Raw genomic sequence first — 15,772 nt, 5'->3', positions numbered from 1 at the left:
GACATAAAGGTATACATATCAAATATTATGCTACAGAAAAATTTCCTGGAGCAGAGAATTAATATCCCTATTGTATAATATGGAGATATTCATGGAAATTAATTCAAATTCAATTCATCCAAATGGGTCATTTCCCCAGGAGTTAGCCAGTACATGTTCATTTGCATGGCATTGGTAAATTCATAGAATAGATACACTGATTAAAGAGAATACATAACAAATAAAATAAAAAATAAGTTCACCTGGGTGGCTCAGTTGCTAAGCGTCTGCCTTTGGCTCAGGTCATCATGCCAGGGTCCTGGGATTGATGCGGGATTGAGCCCGCATCACGCTCCTTGCTCTGCGGGGAGCCTGCTTCTCCCTCTCCCACTCCCCGGCTTGTGTTCCCTCTCTCGCTGTGTCCCTCTCTGTCAAATAAATAAATAAAATCTTTAAATAAAGTAAAATAAAAAATAAAAGAGAACACATATACACATACACAGATGGTTTGGATTATGTACTTACTATCCAAAAGGGTAAAATGAATGAATTCTTGACTATCCTTTATATATTACATCCATTGTTTAGCTATTTAATTCAAATGTTTTCATATTCTAATCATGCGATGAGCTAAAATTTAAATCATAATTTTTCAAATTTAAAAGCAAACACTTTAAGGACAAATGAAATACTTTTTCTCTAAAATTACACTGAATCGAATTTGATATTTTGCTGATTATACAGAATTACAAGCATAAGCCATAGGCATTAACATTTGTCATTTCACTGATGAGCAAGAAGTGGTGAAAAATAGAATGTTCCCAGCGAAAAAGGGCCAACCAAATCCACTCTTACCTCCACTCTGACAAAAAGTATGTATTGGTACTAACCATCATTTATTGTTCAGGCCAAGTTCATATATTTCTTGAGTGTCTAGTACCATGAAATTGTAGCAGGTGTACTCTGTGCATGTGCCTTCACGACATTCATGAACCTATCTGGAGAGTTACACGGTGCTGAGATATTTGATCTCCTCTTGTGTGGCTTGTCATAGTATATTCCTGATCCAATCAAGGAAATCAGTGGTCACTGTAGAAGGTAATAATTCCTTCTATCATGCATATCCTGTTGTTGAGAAAATACTACTTGGTATGAAGATGACTTGCTTGGTAGAGTTTCCAGGTTGGTCATTTGGTTGGTGAATCTTTACTTTCTGAGTTCCCTTATCAGATACACAGCTTTAAATTTGGAATGTTGTTGCTGTGGTCTGAATGTGTCCCTGTAAAATTCATATGCTGTTATTCCAACCCCCAAAAGTGAGGGTATTAGGAATTGGGGCCTTTGAAGGTATTTAAGTCATGAGGGAAAAACCCTCATGAAAGGGATTAGTGCCTTTATAAAAAGAGACCCCAGAGAAATCCCTACCCCTTCCACCATATGAAGACACAAGTAGAATTCTGTGACCTGGAAGAAGGCCCTCATGCCAGCACCTTGATCTTGGACTTCCAGCCCTCAGAACTGTGAGCTATAAACATCTGTTGTTTATAATCCACCCAGTCTGTGGCATTTTGCTATAGCAGCCTCAAAGAACAAAGACTGTTATTTTGACCCATTTGAAGCATTTCGAGTTGAAAGATGATACTAGCTCTCTGTGCTGGAACCTTGGTAGCCCATGAAGATCTGAATATTTGAAAAATGACTGTGTTATCTCTAGATTCAGGGCCCAAGGGTCAACAGGAGAATAAAAATGTCTTCTTTAAAACTCAGGAACAAATTTTCTTCCTTTCAAAATCAGAAGGTGTGAGACTGAGAAAAGCCAGGTCTCTTGGACAAATATCCTAATCCTACCCCTGCTCTGGAGTCATTACAAGAAGTCTGTTGTTGGAGTTCTAGTGAGGCTGGGGAGGAAAGCTGTTGCCAGGCCCTGCTCTCTAGGAAGCCCAACTAAGACCATGGGAAAACAAAACCATTTCCAAAGATCACAGGCTTTGAATTAAGGGAACCAAAGCAAAACACAGAGTGGTGTGAAAGTTATGAACTGAGGTGGCTCCGCAGGCTTCATGTGGGTGGTGTGAGCTGGTCTGATCGGTGCATTCCCCACACGCAGGCCCAACACCTTATTCTCCTCTAACGAGTACCGTCATTTTGGTTTCCAACACAGTTGGCTTTTTCAGTTGTGTTAACCACTCTTTAACTTACAAGGAGGAGGGCAGAGGGAAACTCCGAGGGTGAGAAATTCTCAGAAGATGTTAACTTTTAAAACACAATTAATGACACTAATTTTAAGTCAAACTGGTTTTTAATTACTGATGTTGCCGTGGTCCTGACCTTACAGATTTCAGTCGTTCTGTAAACACATTCCTCTAGATTTGGCCTCAGAATCCCCATGGACTCAAAACTGCTAGATGGAATTTCTAATTAAAAAAAAATAGAAAGGGCTCCTGGCAATTTAACCCCACGTTCCCTCGTCATACATTTACCCTCGCACTCCCTCTTATAAGTGCCCCTAAAGTCTCTTATTCATATTGACAACTTGTACTTGACAGCACCCATGAAAGACCTGACAGCTTTCCTCCAAAAGCAACACCCTCCATACTGACGTTGCTTCAACACCTTGAAATTTACCTTTCAGACTGAAAGGTTTCATACATGGTGATTAATACAATTCACAAAGGATCTATTTTTAAGAGGATTGTGCACTTGGGTGATAGTCACTAAAGTAATATTCTTTTGCTTTGGGTCAAAGCTAAAGAGCATTTTGAGTTCATGGAACCCTTATGTATTTACACAGGTGTGGAGCCTTTACATAGTCTATACACATTCCTTTGCCTCTCTAGTTTCTCTGTCGCTTCTTCTCTCTTCTGGTCTGCTTTTGTCTGTGTCCCTCTCTTATATATATTCTGGCTCTCTTCTTATTAAGGAAATAAGGCATTTTAACATGGGTGAAAGTCCTGGGTAGTACACACTGGAAATTACATTACAATTGACAGTACATTTTCAGATTCCAAGTTCCTCTTGCCAAGCTGACTGACATTAAAATGGCCCTATTATGTCTGTTGACGAGTTAGTCCATCAAGACTTTTTATGACTTGTCTAAAATGTCTCACAGGTAGCCCATAAAAGGGAGATTTAAAAAATATATCTTTCAATAACACAACTACAATTTGGTTTTGGTCCTTGCATAGAGCCAGAGGAATATTTAATATCTAAATCACAACTCTCTCGATTACAGGATTCTCTCTTTTCTCTCTTTCTCATTTTCAGTAGTAAATATATTCATTACATACTTATGAGAAGAACTGTAGGACACTTGAACTGCTTAATAAGTGGAATATTATTATTTACTTTGACTTTGACTTCATCTAGGAGAGTATGTCCTGATCATTTTGTTGTAGACAATCTAGTACACTTTAATTTCCATTTTTGTTAATTTATAAAATAAAACTATTTCAACTAATCAAAACTTAAAAAAGAACAACTCCCTTTGTTCTTTACCAACATACTTCCTTCAAATCTAAAGCCAAGGAAAGAATCCTCTCTGTGGTGTGCTTATTAACTGATGCAGAAGAGATGGGATTTAAGAAAATATGTCATATCATAGTATGTGTAGGCTTCAAAAACAAGTTAAAATCTCTGTAATCATTCCTGAGGGGTAGTGAAAGTTTAAGAAGAGATATTACTGTCATAAAACTAAGGAAGCCCTAATTTTATATGAATAGTTCACTCTTTTTAGATGGGTCTGATTTTTCTTTAGTTCTTTGTACTGCTGTTAAAATGATTCCTGTTACCACCTGTTCTTTCTGCTGTAGGCCTTTTAGACATTGAACACGTAAAGAAAACCGTGCCAATTAGGAGCTACTGTGCACAGACTGTTTTATTAATAGAGATCCCCAATTAAAATGTGTGTTATTTATTCTGTTTAGCTCTTACTGCAAATTACATTAATGAGGATTGACCCTTTGTAAATTTCAGGTATGTTCTAAGCATTGATTTTCCTCAATAAGCTCATAAATTGGTGTTCTTGACTTGGCCTAAAAAAAGATTCTAAAGTTCAGCCATAATTCAAGAAGTGACTTATGCTTGAATGGTGTTTCATAGTTAAAGTATTCTTAAATAGGTTACAATAATATGTTTGTTTGCTTTTTTTTCATTATCTTTGGATAGAGGTCTAAATATTTGAGACTGTTGACTACTAATGATAAAATGACCTAAATTTAAAAAAAAAAAAAAAAAAAAAAGATTGCAAGTGAATCGTCCTTGATAGTTGAATGCACAAAGCAAAGTTGAAGTGTTTTATTTCCTCAGTGGATACAGCCTTATAAAAGCACCAAAGCTTTAAGGGAAACCTAATTTATAAATTAACCAGCTATGTATATTCTAGAAATTGAAACTCTTAACATTTTACGTTTGGCATTTTGTATATTTCTGGATTAATTTGAACAGGTTTGGCTTTATGCCTCTCCCACACTAATCTTCCTTCCCAGAATAATCGAAACAGGAAAAAATCCCCTTGGTACCTTACATGACCCTAGCTTTCTCCAGGGGAAATTTGCCTGCTGTAGCTTAGAGATGGAAAATGATAGACTACTGCTGAACTTGAATTATTCTTTGGATATCTTGAAATGCAATCAATATACCTAGGAAATTGTTTAAAGAGTAAGAAAGAAAGGGAGAGAGATCCTGAGATTATTCTTTTAATTGATAGGTACCAATGTATCCACCCTTCGCAACCCACCCGCGTCCCACCAGCTACCACAGTGACTACTGCTGCATACTCTTACTGGTCAGTTCCTGTGGGGGACACTCACCTTTGTGTTATAGACACACTATGATTTGGGGTTATTTCCATGGCATAACTTGGCATACTCTGGTTCAAATAGGAGTGACCAAGAAATTGGGATGGTTGCTTTTCCTTTCTGGAGTTAGGCATGGTAGACATTTTGTTGTTGTTGTTTTATTTTGTTTTTAGGGTATACATTTTTTAAAAGTATGAATAAAGAACATTAGCTCTGTACGAAATCTTAGAGACAATTTAATGGAACCCCCTTGATTAAGAATGAGCAAATTAAGAAATAGGAAATAAGGGTTTTGCCAGAAAAGACACTGGCAACCATGCCAGAAGGATCTTTCAAAGCAAGAGTACTTCAGTTACAAGTTTAGTTATTTCTTCATTAAGTTGCACTAATTTTGTTTACTATGGTCTGTGTCGATTGCGGTTTATACAAAAATGCCGAGTAAGTAACACAGATAATCATCTGTACCTGCCAGTTAGTTATTTTTGACAAATATCCATTGACCACTCATGCTGTGCCAGACATTTTACATATATTACATCTGTTGAGTTACTAAGAGCCCTGCAAACTATGTCTGATACTGTCTATATTATGCCTGAGGAAACCAAAGGCAGAGATTTAGAGTAAGATTTGTAAGTGTCAGAGGAGATATGATTGAAATCTGAATGATCTGCTTCCAGATCTTAGCACTGTTTAACTACAACCGACACACCAAACAGACAGAAGCTGTTTGTACTTCCTTATTCCTGAAAAAAAGCATTTCATCTATATTGGAGCACCAGTGGGAAATCTGGAAAGAACAGAATAGTGAGAAAATGAAAATTAAAATATAAAGGTAGAATCTTTCACTTAATGGTCATTGGTGGAAAATTAGACAGTTGTCAATTATTTATCAACCACTATGTTCCTGGTGCTCTTTTCCAAAATGTCGCTATCTGTGTTTCTATTTCAGACAACTTAATGCAGATGATTAAGACCCAGTTCAGTATCCTGCTTCACTATGAAATCTTGTGCTTTCGACAAATTACCAATGAAAAAAAAGAAGGAAATCTTCCCCTTTGTGACAGCATGGACAGACCCAGAGGGCATTATGCTGAGTGAAATAAGTCAAAGAAAGAAAAACAGATATGATTTTGCTTATATGTGGAATTTAAAAACAAAACAAATGAGCAAATAGAAAAAACAGAAACAGAGTCATAAACAGAGATAACAAACTGATGGTTGCCAGAGCAGATGGGGTGAGGGAGATGGGAAAAATTGGTGAAGAGGATTAAAAGGTACAGACTTCCAGTTATAAGGTAAATAAGTCATAAGGATGAAAAATATAGCATAGAGAATATAATATAATAAAAACTTTGTATGGTGACAGACGGTGATGAAAGTTGTGGCATAGAATTGTTGAATCCCTATGTTTTACATCTAAAACTAATATTGTACGTCAACTAGACTTCCATTAAAGATAAAAATTTAAAAAGAAAAAAAGAACTGTTTGAACTTCAAAAGGCAATGGTGGAGAAAAGCTATCCATATTTCAGGTAGAAGGTATAAGACAACAAAGACAGAAATGGTAAGTTGAATCTTTGTGATGAAAAGCTTCCAGGGGTAGGCTGTGGGGTTTATTTTTAAATTCATTAGGCATGAGCAAGGCCCGGAGGACTTTAGAATGCTGTAAAAATTAGGCATAAAGAAGATTAGTCTAGCTAGTGGTAGGTAGGTTTTGGGTCAAGGAGAAACTGGACATAAGGGGATGAATCAGATAGTTATCAACATTTTAAGTGGTCGCAGTAGGAATACCCAGATGCAGCCCTGACCGTGAAGATACAAAGACTCATATTTGCTGTACAGGGATTTGATCACCTGAGACATAATTTTAATACCACAGTAGAGCTGTTCTGTGCTATCACTATGTGCATTTTAGTGTTTTTCTGTATCCAAAGGTTGGATATGATCGTTCTGAAAATAGGAAGGAAAGTACTCACTTGTTTCATATAATCACAGAGCTGCCGCATGTAATAGGATGACAGACCCATGGGTAGTTAATATATGCTTTGCCAGAACCTGCCAACCACATGGAAAAAGTTGCAAAACACATTTGAAAGTGTCATGGGGATGCTTTTGCAGTTCCACATACATTGATTACAAAGACAGCAGCTGCTGTGACATGGAAGTCAGACCAATGTGTGTACAAAAGTTTGGTCACTTTACTCTGGACTCCCTTTCACATGACATGCTTTTTAATGAAGAACAAGCTGTGCTTCACTGTTTCTTTTCTGTGTCTCTACGTGACAACTAGCATCCATTACTGCCCTGCTTTCTTGTCACGGGTGATGCCTACACTATTTGAGATTTAGGAAATTTGGGGGTGGCCGAGAGAGGGGGTGGTGGAGGTGGAGAGAACTCAAATATTTATGAGTGTCTGAAGGTGCCCAGACACTAATTTTCTACAGTTATGCTTCAAACCTTCCTTTTCTCTCCTAACATGTGACTGCCTCTTCAATAGAGATTAAATGAACAAGTATCTTTCCCGTATCTCTTTGCATCTAACTAACTCCCTTAACATTGCTGATTTTGGGTGCCCCTGGGTGGCTCAGTGGCTTAAAGCCTCTGCTTTCGACTCAGGTCATGATCTCAGAGTCCTGGAATCAAGCCCCACATCGGGCTCTCAGCTCAGCAGGGAGCCTGCTTCCTCCTCTCTCTCTCTCTGCCTGCCTCTCTGCCTTCTTGTGATCTGTCTGTCAAATAAATATATATTAAAAAAATCTTAAAAACAAACAAAGAAACAACAACAAAATACTGCTGATTGTGTCTGCTATGGAGCCATACTTTGCCAGAACCCTCTGTACCTCATCAGAACTCATTGTTCTGTACACATACACTTTGGGCACTCCTCTGCACTATAATTGGATTCCCTTTTAATCACAGAATTGGAAGTCAAGAGACAAAAGTTGAGGTTTTATTATGTGGATTCCAGGATATTGTAACAACAGACCACGTGGAAAACGGGTGCCGGCCGAAAGGAAGCATGTGGAGAGGGCAGCACACATATTTCTTGACTTCAAAGCCAAGGGAAAGGATAAACAGGTCACTCTGTAGTCATCAACTACATATATTTATGACCTTTAAAAAAGAGCCAGAGGTACTGAAATATAAATGGAAAAGTCTATTTGGAAGTCTGACGCTTTTCCTTCCCCCCCCCCCAAACTATCTAAAATCATACTTACTCCAAGAACACAATGTACACTTTTCTTTTAATCTTTTTGTTTTAGTTAAATTAAACAAGAAAAACATGCTGGCCTTAACAAGTTCAAATAATATTGTAAGTGTGTATAGTAAAAAGGGTACGCCCTCCTCTTTCCCTTAATAGTTCCGTGTTTATTATCCTTTGAGAATTTTTCTGTGCATATAAGTATGCATCTTTTATGTTCGACTACAATTTCGTTTGGGTCTTTAAACAAATTGGGATCAGATCCTTCATTGTGTTCTGAGGCTTGCTATTTCATCTAACAATATGCAGTGGATATTTTTCTAAGTCAGAATCTAATTCAGTTATTTTAATGGCTGCACAGTTTTCCATTTGAGGATATTGTATAATTCTTCTCTCTCAATTACTTTTTTTTCCCCCTCTACCACTAGCGGTGTTGCTCTAAGCATACTTGTAATATTTGTATCTATGTGCTCAAGTATTTTGTAGAAAATAGATTCCTGTGTATTGTTCAACACTTTAAGCATTTTGTTCTTTTCAATATAATGAAGGTTAGAGTCATTTATACACACACATACACACACACACATTTACACACATATTTTGCTTGTGTCTCCCTAATATTGTAGACCAGAGAGGATAGTTTGGGCAAATATTTGAGCATTTTATAACCAGAAGGCTAAACAGCATTGACTATGATTTTCCCTGATGACACATTTCTGTACATTTCATTTCCACATGGTCTTCACTTTGAATACTCACTAAAACACTCAAATATTCTCTTCCCATTTTGTATCTGCACCTACAGTCATCTTTGCTACGTGGTCCAGCCTTTTCCGCTACTTGACATTCATCCACATGCTGGTGATGCTATTTCATTCTTCTCTTTTCTTCCAGGAGTTTTTAGTCTCGGCCTCTCTCTGCAGTGAAGAACAAAGCAACCGTGGAAATGACAGCTTCCCTAGAACCATCTAAGTACCTTCCTACGCTCTGGGGTTTGTTTGTTCTTTTAGAAGATCAGAGAGCACAAAACATGGGCTACATCTGACAAGACGCTGGGTGGAAGGCATTTTTAGCAGGTGTCATGCTGTGCCTGACAGCCTTGCAGTCAGGAGAGTTATTTGGGACAATGGAAGAGAGAATGGGGCAGCATAATAGCATTTAACTTTTTCTTTGCAACTTCATTGACTTTTTTAAGGAAATATCTTGTGATGGAGATTATTGTGAGAATTTTGAGTGGGGGAAAAAAGCCAGAATTGAGGTGACGTTAGTTTTATGAAAAGATAAGTAATCAATTTAGTAATAAAGGGTAGAACAAATTGGTTACCTGTGCCTGTAATTATGGAAAGATCTAGAGATATAAAAATTGGAAAAATAAAGGAAACTGTATCTTTATTGAGTAATTAGTAAAGAACTTCTGAAGCCAGTGTAGCTGAATAGAAAGGAACTAAATTTTTAGAGCTCTTACACGAATTAGGAAAACCAGATTCTACACAACCACCTTTTTTAAAGAAACACTTCTTTCTAAAGATAATAATACTTGGGATTTATATTGATTGTTTACTTTGAGCATTTCTTTAAGTAGACAAAACCCCCTACTTCCTTACCTGTAACAGCCCAGAAACTGTAATAGGTAATATGTAGGTTACACACAGAGGCCAAGGCTATTTGTTCATCACGAAATAGAAATGGTAAATCTATTTATACTAGAGAGCAGACACAGAGAAAAATCACCGATTGCATCAAATCAATTGTCTCAATATGCAAGAGGTAAACTATTCCAGACTAAAAAGCACATTCATTTCAGTTGATTGGCACCAGTTGAAAATCAATTCGGTGGGATCATTTGGTACTCCATGCTGTTCTGCATTATCTCTATTAGGTTTATCCCCTGCAGCACCCACCAAGGCAGGCCAGGGAGAGGTGGGAAGGTGTGATTTCTGCAGCCTACCTAAATGCCTTTGAGGCTATAATCATTTTAAACTACTTAAGCTTTATTAGTCTGGGAATTCTGAAATTTGGAAGTGAAATAGTACATTGTGTATAGTTTGACATTTAATAGCAACAAAGAGGGTTGTAAAAAGGCCAAAATATTCTCTTTCTTTCCTCGTATTTGCATAATATCTCTGCATCCCCAGTGCCGTGGGGTAAGATTGATTGTGCTCTTCTCTGATTGATGCAGAGGCACGATAAACTATATGGTTGAGTGTTGCCTTCAGTATTGAAATTACGTCCATCTAAATACAATACTGCCTTTAACTTTTAACCACTTGAATTACTGAAGAGACAGTTTACCTAAAATAGCATCTGAAGAATATCTTTTATTTAGAATTTGCCTACCAGGCTGGTCACTAAGAATTTCCAGAGAACACCAGTTATGTTTCCAAGATAGGAAGTCCAAACCAAGCAGTGATTAAGAAAAGCCATTTGGCTAAAGTGACAATTTATCTAATTAAATCCACACCATAAATATATTGGCAAATTATTTAGACTGCTCAATAGTTTTGGGAATGTTGCCAACAAAACTACGATGGAAGGAAATCCTACTTTTTAAAAGTGACTGCTGCTTCCACCACAGAACTTTGACATAATGATCTTGAAATGCCTTATTGTGCTCTAGTTCCAGGGCTAATGGAACATCTTTTTTGTTTTGTTTGGTTTTGTTTTTTAAGATTTATTTATTTATTTATTTATTTTAGAGAGAGAGAGAGAGAGAGAGAGAGCGTGTGCAAGTGGAAGGGGCAGAGGGAGAGAGAGAGAGAGAAAGGAAATCAAGCAGACTCTGTGCTGAGCATGAAGTCAGACCCAGGGCTCGATCTCATGATCCTGAAATCAGGACCTGAGCCAAAACCAAGAGTCTGTCCTTTAACTAACTGTGCTGCTCAGGTCTCCCCTGCCACCACCAGCTCATGGAACATAAGGGATGTCCTCTTTAAATTTTTGGTGAGTTTTTAATACAAAGCCACTTACTTCTTTTAAGTCAAGTACTGTAGGTTCACTTAAAAGTATAGGTGTTTAATAAAACCTGAACATTAATTTCATTTTAGATATTCTTCAGGGCTACTGCTGGCCCATTTAGAATCTCTGTGTGAGTTAAAGAAAGGCCCTCCTTGGAGTGGACACAGGCTGAGGCAGCACCTCCTGCTCCCACTTGGCTTTTCATCTGGGCACCATTTTACAGCCACAATGTGCTCAACTGTACATGATAGCCTTGCCTCTCCAAATGATCTCTAATACGATATTTGCCACATTGTTTCCTATACATTCTTTGAAGCTCCTCTTGATCTCAAGCCTTAAACTGTATCCAGACCACTCTGATCCCTTGCCAAAGATGTTGCTTCATAGTTTAGGAAAATAAATTATTTAAAGTTATCTGAATTCTCTTTTTTCAACATCCATTTACTTCAAATATTTATCCATCCTCTTCTTGTCTTAAAGAAGTCTCCCTCCTCCATCTGGGATTAGCCTGTAGATCACTGCCTCACCTACACAGATGATTGGCTACTCCAGTTTTTCCCCCTCGATTTTGCATGTTCAGGTTTTCTCTTGGGAGTTAAATCCTTGATTTTGGTTAGCATGTGTTCTTAAACCTCCACTATCTAAACCACATGCCTTTACTTTTACAGTTCATTCCACTAGGAAAGACCTTCAGTATTTGTATATATCCCTTCTTTCAAAGACTAGTGATAATGCCACCTGCCTCAAAGAACTTTCCCTGAGAGAAGGAAGTAGTACTCCTTTTGAAGTCCCATGGAGTTATTTAAATCTTCCTTATGATGGTCACCATTACATGGCCTGCAAAGGTTGTTCTGTGTGTATGTATTTTATCTGGCCAAAGAGAATGTGAGCCTCTTGTAGATAAAACTCATCTGTGTTTCAACTTGAGTCCCTAACACAAAAACCAGAATGCCATGTTTATATTTAACACTAAATATATTGGTGTTGTTAAGATTTTATTTATTTATTAGAGAGAGAGAATGTGTGTGTGCATAAGCAGGGGGAGGGACAGAAGGAGAGGGAGAAGGAGAAGCAATCATCATGCTCAGTGGGGAGCCTGAAGTGAGGCTTGATCCCAGGACCCTGAGATCACGATCTGACTCGAAGTCAGACATTTAACTGCCTGAGCCACCCAGGTGCCCAAACAATAGCTGTTTTATTAAAAATTTGTGGAGGGAAATTTCTGTGTATTTATATAAAGTTTCTCTCTTCTTAACATTTTAATTTCTTTAATGATTTTTAATAGATTTAAATTTTTAGAGCGGTTTTGGATTCACTACCAAATTGAGCATAAGTTACAGATGTATCCCAGATATCCCCTGCCTTCACACATGCACAGCCTCCCCCATTATCACCATCCCCTACTGGAGTGATACATTTGTTAAAATAGACAAAGCTACACGGACACTCAAAGTCCATAGTTTATGTTAAGTTTCACTCTAAGTATTGTACATTCTATGGGTTTGTACAAATATATATTAATGTACTATAATATCCACTACTGTAGTAATCCACTGTGATAGGGTACAGAAGAGTTTCACTACTCCGAAATTCATCTGTTCTCTCCAATTCACCCTTCTCTCCCTCCTAACACATGTTTCCATAGCTCTTCCTTCTCTAGAGTGTCATATAATGTTTTAGACTTTTCAGATTCACTTCTTCCATTTGGCAGTATTCATTTAAGGTTCCTCCCTGTCTTTTTGTGACTTGATAGCTCATTTTGTCTTAGCACTGAATCCTATTCCATTGTTGGGATGGAGCACAGTTTATGCAGCCACTCACCTGCTAGAGGACATCATAGTTGCTTACAGGATTTGGCCATTGTGAAAAAAAAGCTGTAAACTTCCATGTGAAGGGTTTTGTATGGACATGTCTTCAACTCATTTGTGTAAATATGAAGGGGCATGATTGGTGAAATGTATGATAAGATATTGTTTAGTTTTGTAAGAATGGCCGTACTGTCTCCCAAAGTGGATGTCCCATGTTGCATCCCTACCAACAATGAAGGACAGTTCTTGTCGCTCCATATCGCCACCAGCATTTGGTGTGGCCATTATCTTGGGTGGCAGCCATTCTTATAGATGTATAGTGGTATTTCATTGTTGTTTTGATTTATAATTCCCTAATGAGATAAGATGATGGACATTTTTTCATGTGCTTATTTGCCATCTGTATATCTTTGGTGAAGTGTCTATTCATAACTTTGGCCTATTTTATTTTATTTTATTTTATTTTATTTTAGAGAGGGGGAAAGGGGCAGAGGGGAGAGAGAGAGAGAATCCTAAGTAGACTCCACACCCAGTGCAGAGCCTAATGCAGGGCTTGATCCCACAACCCTGAGATATGACCTGAGCCAAAACCGAGTCTGCTTAACCAACTGATCCATACAGACACCCCTGGCCCATTTTGAAATCAAGGTGTTAATTTTCTCATTTTTGAGCTTTCGTATTCTCTGCATATTTTGGATAACCGTCCTTCAATAGATACACTTTTGCAAATATTTTTCCCAGTGATTGCATGTCTTCTTGCTCTCTTGAGATTGTCTCGCACAGAGAAAATCTTTAATTCTAATGAAATCTAGTTTATCACATTTCTTTCAGGGAGCAAGACTTTTAAGTTGTATTTAAAAAGTTACTGCCAGACCCACAGTAATCTAGAGATTCTCCTGTGTTATTTTTTAGGAACTTCATATCTTTATATTTTTACATTTGGGCCTATCATCCACTTTAATTAATTGGTTTGACTTTTTTTCTTTTTTTAGGGTGAGGGAGCACAAGGGTGCTGGGGGGTTGGGGTAGGGGCAGAGGAAGAATGGGGGAGAGAGAGAGAGAGAGAGGAAGAGAGGAGAGAATGAGAGAATCTTAAGCAGGTTCCACACTCAGTGCAGAGCCTGAGATCATGACCAAGGTCATGGCCCTGAGATCATGACCAGAGCAGAAATCAAGAGTCGGTCACTTAACCTACTGAGCCACTCAGGGACCCCTTCATCATATATTTTTGAAAATATTTCTTTTTTTGCAGATGACTAGACTCTATCATATGTATCTTAACTTTGCCTTCCTTTTTGAAAGACAACATTCCTAGATATAAGATTTTCTTGGTAGATCATTTTTTTTTATCACTTTGAATATGTTATCTTCCCATTTGACCCTTGATTTTCTTACCAAATTTTCATAGATTTTCTTGAATAGATATTTATTCATGTATTGTTTTTCCTTAGGATCATTTCCAGAGGCTTAATTTTTGTTGTTCTTATTTTTTTTAAGTACTTTCACCGGTTTTATGTAGGACCAGGTCGAAAGAACTTCTCATACTATCATCCTAATCAGTGTGGTTTTGTGCTTCTCTTCTTGGCATACACAGCCTGTGTTGTTAAGTGCTTTCAATTTTTATATGAAGTGGTTGCTTTTAGAGGTTTTAGCAGAAGATACAGTAATCACTTGGAAAGTCCAGTGGAATTGTCTGGAACTGGCAAATAAGAATATGCCCCTTTGAGAGTATGATAATCATTATTTCAGCTTTTCTCAACTATTTGAAATCCCTTCAACAGAAAGATAGTTATAAAGAAAAAGTGCTACTGAACATACTCAAAGGTAAGAAAGTATATATGTATATTTACATGTATAATCTATGTGAATTAACTGAAAAAAAAATATATATAGGGGCTGCAAAGAGAGAGAGTTCAGAAAAGAGAGAGTAGAAGAATTTCTTTAGATGTCTGTCAAATTTCTGTTCTCTTTGCCAAGCTGTGTATTTGGATGCCAGAAACGAGCAAATCATATTTTCACAAATGTAGGTGAGTTTATAGTTATTTCCTTTGGTAAGAGAGAGTTTTCGCTGAATTGAAAAATAAGAACCCATTAGCTTTATTGCCAGCTCTGCTACTCTCTGGCCCCGTTAATTTGGACAGGTCTCTTAATAGTTATCTACTACCTTAAGTGTAAAATTACATGAATTAAGTCTGAATTGCATACCATACAGAGCAATTACAGGACTAAAAGCAAAAATGTAAACATGCCATCTAAGTACAAACTGTCACACAGGCCTTGCATTTAAATAGAATTCATAAACAGAGAAATTGAATCTTCATGGATTCCACTTGTACTTACCGAACAGCCACTATTCAAGGTAGACCGGTTTCAGCTGTGAAAAATCAGTCTTGAGGACTTTATCCTCCATTGATGGAGACAGGAAAGACATAAGTAAATATATAAATGCAATATAATTATACATTTACATAAGAAGATATACATTTTAACTCTATCTTAAGTTTTAAGTTAAAATGAGAGTGAAAATTCAAATTAACAAAGTTCTATAATAATGATTTCTTCATCTTGGAGAAATACTTTTTTAGAAATGTATAGCTGAATATTACACTATTTTTGTTCATAGGTTAAATATTTTATTTATTTATTTGAGAGAGAGAGAGAATAAGAAAGAGAGCATATGAGAGGAGAGGTCAGAGGAAGAAGCAGACTCTCTGCCAAGGAGGGAGCCCAATGTGGGACTTGATCCCACGACTCCAGGACCATGACCTGAGCCGAAGGCTGTCACTTAACCAACTGAGCCACCCAGGCACCCTGAGGTTCACAGTTTAATTGGGCTACTTTTATTTATGTTTTTCTGAAGAAAAAAATTTTTTGTACATACTTCTAGTGTATCTATAATTCATAAATATTAAGGGACAACAATGCTAAGAGCCTGTATGGCACAAGTGAAGTGACTTCACATTTGGCCTGAAGGAAGCCCTGCCCCACATGACTGATGAGACATTATGCACCTCTTAGAGCAGAGACTCTGA

The 15,772-nt window shown here is 37.4% G+C and overlaps 1 long non-coding RNA gene across 1 annotated transcript; it reads right to left on the bottom strand.

Moving 5' to 3' along the window:
* Positions 1-251: 251 nt before the first annotated feature.
* LOC131998880 (uncharacterized) lies at positions 252-15,125 on the bottom strand. Its single transcript, XR_009398910.1, has 3 exons — positions 15,081-15,125; positions 8,737-8,894; positions 252-407 (listed from the first exon to the last, which is right to left on the bottom strand). It is a non-coding gene; the product is annotated as an uncharacterized LOC131998880 (long non-coding RNA).
* Between the last annotated feature and the right edge of the window lie 647 nt (positions 15,126-15,772).

This window comes from Mustela nigripes, chromosome 13 (genome assembly GCF_022355385.1).
Source record: "Mustela nigripes isolate SB6536 chromosome 13, MUSNIG.SB6536, whole genome shotgun sequence".
Lineage (NCBI taxonomy): Eukaryota > Metazoa > Chordata > Mammalia > Carnivora > Mustelidae > Mustela > Mustela nigripes.
Note: the sequence above shows the minus strand (reverse complement) of the source record. Positions and strands in the feature narration are given on the sequence as shown.